Source organism: Thermobia domestica, chromosome 6 (genome assembly GCF_964235325.1).
Source record: "Thermobia domestica chromosome 6, izTheDome1.hap1.1, whole genome shotgun sequence".
NCBI classification, from domain to species: domain Eukaryota; kingdom Metazoa; phylum Arthropoda; class Insecta; order Zygentoma; family Lepismatidae; genus Thermobia; species Thermobia domestica.
Genome location: NC_137459.1, coordinates 75,244,312 through 75,250,311, shown reverse-complemented (window position 1 = coordinate 75,250,311; position 6,000 = coordinate 75,244,312). Strand labels below are relative to the sequence as shown.

Here is a 6,000-nt window from a genome sequence, read left to right as displayed (position 1 = left end):
CTAAGACAAATTTGATAAATTAGAGTCTGCTTACAGATAAACACGAATGTAAATAAAAATGTGTATATTCATTATATCTATCTATCTATATACATATTTTTCTCACATCCACTGCTGTCTTGGAAACCTTCGCCCTTCCAGCTAAAGATAGCTCGGAGAACTGCGTGCAATCTACTCTATTCCTCACACATGTAGAAGTTTGTGTCTGGTCTCGGATTAGCCTACCTAAAAGCGCCACTCTTATTTCTCAGTTATCTACGACCAAAAAACTGGGTTTGCGAAGATTTACGAATTTGCAGCGTGTGCATGCTCAATTGTGTTGTTTCCTGTGCTTTAGTGTGTGACTTGCCTAAGTGTCTTTCATTTGTTTTCATAAATCTTGTTTATTTTCGTTTCTCATCAAGAAAGCACTCTGAACAACGCAGGTAAGCAACGCTATTCTCCATTAATAACAATCTTGTTAGTGGCTGCTTGAGGGTTTTATTATTTTCAATAAGCAAATCACAATTTGTATCCGTTATTTTACTCAGAATACCATATGAAACAAATTTCCTATATATATATATGATACATTTGAAATTTATTCCTTAGACCTCATCTTCTGCAATATATACGTGACAAAATCCCATTATTACTTTACTTAAGCATAACAATTATGTAATTTTTAATAATAACTTTTCTGATTGCATATTAACTATTATCCAGGTAAGATATTGTTGTAACGTAGCTTATAACGCCCAGTATAGATTTAGATGCAATACCACTCATTTGTTTTAAAGTTTAACGTCTCATGGTTATGCGTTTTGGATTAAAGTGATTGATAATTAATGAAAATGAGTTATTGTGAATTTAAATGTTTGTACGTTCACAACGGGAATCGAAACTGGGACCACGCGCACCCAAGGAACAAGCACTAGCCATTAGACCAGCGGGCAAGGCTACAATACAACTGACAAGGCAACTTACATACAGTCGTTCTTTCAGAAGAAATGTTCCGGGGTGGTCACACTTAGTATTCCGGGGGGCACTGCTGGTACTATTCTATTTATTATTATAGTATAGAAGTATTATTTTTTTTCTTCGGGGGCACTCTCAGAGCTCGGGGGTAGTGCTCCCAAAAACATGACTGTAAGAAACACTGCTTACATATGCTTACGTAGTGATAATATGATAGTTGCAGAATTATAAATTATCATATATAATGTAGAAACGAAAGAACAATATTTCCATTAAATTCATTGTTACAAGATTTATATTTCCGAAGTACCAGACAAATGAAAATATTTTTTCATGCAATTGTTTCACGCGTAAGTTGAAATGTAACTGATCTTATGTAAATTCAAAATCAACCTTAATAACTAACTCCCCGAAATTACTTTTTCATATAAAAATCGGCTTTGAATTATTTATTTTGTTTCGTAATTCAAGCCACCTTTGACACTCACACACAATGTCAAATGTAGTTTATTCTTGTCATAGCTATTTTTTTTCGATGTCCCATGATTATGATCCAAGGTTAAGAGAGATGTTGATGATGATAATGAAAGAAATGGTGTAATAAGGAAAATGGAATGAAATTTAAGCATCGTAAGAAAACCCGTGGATAATGCATCAGAAGCCAACTTGGCACGAGCTGGGATCGAATCCGGAATCCTACGGATATTCCAGCACAAATCCACTTTTCACGGGATGCGATCGAACCCGGAAGCCTACGGACCAGAGGTAAGCGTTCTACAACTGAGCCATCACGGGCCGACATGGATTAAATATAACAAACTATACGAATATTGTATTTCGTCGCTTCTTGAATATACTACTAAAATTATATATTGAGTAATAAAGGATAATAATTCTTGCTGTATATATATACCTTCTGTATGTATATACATATCACCTACAGTCTGGAAAACAGTTCCAATACCCTTTAAGACCAATTCAGCATCCAGTGGGATGAGACCTCCCTAGAACACCTAGGGGAGTAGAACTGGCATATAAAAATGATCAAAACGTCTGATATTAGTGTCGAATTCGTAGTTTTCGGGGTCACTGAAATGAACAGTGACTTCAATGTTCTCCTGATACCGCCGCCAACACCTAGTATGCTTCACGATTCCGCGGGCCATTTAAATGATTTTTAATAGTCTATAGTGTATGAAACAAAAGCGTATAGCATCATTTCTATTGTGCATAGAGACATGAAGTAAAAAGTACTTTGCTGTCTAGGGTCTCTAGTTTATTTTTTTGTGCCATCCATGATATTTTTTTCAAATTCAGGAGGGCCACGGGGTCAATAGCCGAAAATTCTAGAAAAAAGGATAAGTTTTGGGGGGAACCACCCACAAAACACCCCCATTTTCAATTTGGTTTGTAAATAATTTTATTTGAAATGTAGCTACAACCTTCCCAATGCGAAATCTATTTGGTTTAGGTGTTAGGACGAAATAGCATTATTACTATAGTTTTTTTATTTTTATTAGTATTAGTATTATTACGAATACTAATAGTAATAATACTAATACTAATACTAATTCTAATGATATTAGTATTGTTAGTATACATTTTTATTACAATTCTGTGAAGAGATATTGTAACACCCAAACGAAACAAAAACTCCGTTTCCCAACCAGCCAGTCGCATGTCACATCGGGCCTTCTGCATACGCTAATATAATGGCTTACGGTATCAAAGGACTTACTATTTTGTAAATGTAGTGGCTTGTGGTATCAGGAGGGTTCCAAATTCAGCTCCCACTAGTACTCCTGATGGAGGGAATGGTGACATACAAAAATTATCAAACAATATCCATATTAGTGTCCAATCCACAGTTCTTCAAGACCCTAAGTTGATTGGTGACAATTTCGTTGTATTTAAGTCCAACTTCAACCACCAGTAGGGGTAAAACCCTCTAGCACACCTCAGGATCGTTGAGATGAATAGTGACGATCCCAATGCCGCTTAAGCGTCATTGGCAGAGAGTAGGTTAGAAGGGTGAAAAATAATATGTCAAAAGCGATTGAGATTTGTGTTGAATTCATAGTTTTGAAGGTCGGGAAAACGACTGACCTGTTTGAAATGACTTCGAAAAATAGTATTCACCTCAAGCTACGCGTTTTAATAATATCAATTTGATTAAAGGTGTATTCTGTAAGGGCAAGGAGTTTCAAAATTTGCGCCAAAGAGAGAGTATTTTTCTCATTACACTTTCATTTACCCCAAGTGGGAAAGGTAGAAAATATCCGAAGGGGGAAAGGGGTTAAAAATTTCCCGTAAACCTATTCTTCCTTTGCGAACAACGGGTATTTCAAATTATTATTATTATTATTATTATTATTATTATTATTATTATTATTATTATTATTATTATTATTATTATTATTAATAATAATAATAATAATAATAATAATAATAATAATAATAATAATAATAGATTCAATTAATTACTGTAACTTCCCCAGAATGGTGGTGTCAAAGGCATTTAATTATGTGGTCATGTGAGGATACATTTCACTAAAATTGCTTTAACCCTTTCACTGTGGAAGGCGACGGAAAAAAATTTCCCTAACCTGCGAATGTCGATTATAGTCGACGTGTTAAAATTTGTCTGTATCTTGGTTTTGTCGATTGTATTCGCCAACGGTTTTCTGTGTGATTTCTATTGTTTATCGAAAACAATAGAACACAAACAAAAATGAACGGTACAACTTTGGCGACTACTCTCGACAAAGCCAAGATACGGACAAACAAATTTTAACACGTCGACTATAGTCGTTATTCGCATGTTAAGGAAATTTGGTTCTGTCGACAAAAGTCGACTTCCTCTGTGAAAGGGTTAATACATGCGAGACCTGCTAGGCACCGGTTGCCCGGTTTCGTTTGGAAAATATTGAAAGACATTTTAAGGCATATACAGTATTATTAAAAGCTCCATGTGCGCAGGAATTTGTCTCCTACTGAGGATAGAAGAATTCATAATTTTACGTCAGTCAAGTGTGTGCGTTGCTGTGAAATTCATAAAAAAAAAAAAAAAAAAAACGGCCCGGATAAGGGTTAATATATTTTTCTTATTTTCAGGCAAAATGTAGACTCGAGCTAACGAAAATTATAGATGAAAGTGAAGTGAGTAAATCCAGGAAGTAATCATAAACATATAAATATCATTCATAATTTTATAGGTAATGTTATTCTTGTTAATATTTTTAATTTTCTTTGCTTAGGAGAAAAAAAAATGTTATTTGTTGTAAGGGTAGTTATTATGCTATACTTTTAAAATATTCTGAAATTATTAAATTACATAATTTTGTTGTACTTGCTTCCTCTATTTAGGCTATATTTTACAGTCAACTTCCACGCACTTTTACTGACCAACATTTTCCTCGGTTTTAATTTTGCATGCGTACTTGTCTTTGATGACAAAAGAATGCTTCGTCCATTCCGATAGATCATGTACATGTTAGTTGCAACAAAATTGAATTTTCGAAAACTGAACATGAAAACGAACAATTTTTGCGGATGTAGCGTTCATCTTCAACACAATTGGTCATTATTAATCTAGATTCAGTAACCTTTATGGGGTTGACAAACGAAACTCGGTTAACTGATTGTGAGAAAAAAAAATGTGTTGGGCTAATTAACCAGAAGATCCTATCAAGTTATAAACGGTTTAGTTTACACAGTTTTATTCAAACTTGTACATTTTTTAAAAATCATTTTCATAATATCTTTAATCGTAAAATTGTAGAATACAAACAAAAATAATTAACTTAATCAAATTCAGTGCACGCAATTAAAAAAAAACTGTGGAACAGACACCATAAGATTGTGTTATCAACAATATCGTAGTACATGATTACATTTTCCTTATTTATAAAAAAAATACTCTACTTTTAAATCATTTATGTTCACAATCATCTCACTTAGATCTTTCATATACGTTTAGGGATGCGCAGGAGTCGAGTCAAGTCGAGATTTAAGCCTGTCTCGACTCGTCTCGACAAAATGTTGTATCGACTCGTGTCTCGACTCGACAATTCCTGTCTTGACTCTACTGAAATTAGAGACGAGACGTCTCGAAATTCGAGTTGAGACAAATATACGAGTTAAAATATGCACACACATCAGCCAGAACATTATGACTACCTACCTAATTGTCAGTATGTTCACCTTTGGCACGGATAACTACGGCGACGCGTCTTGGCATGGACTCAATGATCCTTGGTAGGTCGCTAGTGAGATTTGGCACTACATATGCACACACAGGTCACCTAATTCCCGTAAATACCAGGGAGGGTGCGATGCGTTTTGACGTTAAGTTCAATCAGATTCCAGATGTGTTCGATTGGGTTCAGATCCGGCAAGTTGGGGGTCAAGCACATCACTTGGAACTCGCCCCTGTGTTCCTCGAACCACTCCACCACACTCCTGGCCTTCTGACATGGTGCATTATCTTGTCGAAAAGTGCCACTACCGTTGGGAAACATGGTCGTCATGAAGAGGTGTACATGGTGGCCAGCACTTCAGTAATTAACTGAATTGAGCTGAAAATTAAATCTTGATCTCGAAAGATTAAGTATTAAGTTTAGATGTTCTGTACCTTTCCAAAGTAATAAATGCTGGAATTGGTTTCAAAGCTGCTTCTGAGTGAATACTTTCTTCAAAATAATATTAAAAATTATAGAAAGATTTTCAAGACATTCGAGTCGAGTCGAGATTTTTACGAGCAGTCTCGATTCGACTCGTGTCTCGACTCGAAAATTCGTGTCGGGAAATACGTTTGTCTCGACTCGTCTCGAATTTTACAAAAGTGTGTCTTGATTCGTGCGCATCCCTACATACGTTATTTATATGTATTTATATATAGACATTTATTTATTTTTATTTTAATTTGATATAAAATTATACTTTCAAATATGGTATATTGAAAGTATATAAAACTATACAATACAACTGACTTTGTCTAACACAAACGAAGATACGTTATAGTGAAATAGAATAACGTGGTTA

General features: G+C 34.8%; 1 protein-coding gene across 1 annotated transcript in view; it reads left to right on the top strand.

Annotated features, from left to right (window-relative positions):
* Window positions 1–224: 224 nt before the first annotated feature.
* Window positions 225–6,000, top strand: part of LOC145688054 (rho GTPase-activating protein 45-like) — a 271,266-nt gene continuing 265,490 nt past the window's right edge. The window contains exon 1 of the mRNA XM_081761760.1: window positions 225–425. The gene's annotated coding sequence lies outside the window, so the exon portion shown is untranslated. The remainder of the gene's footprint in view (window positions 426–6,000) is intronic.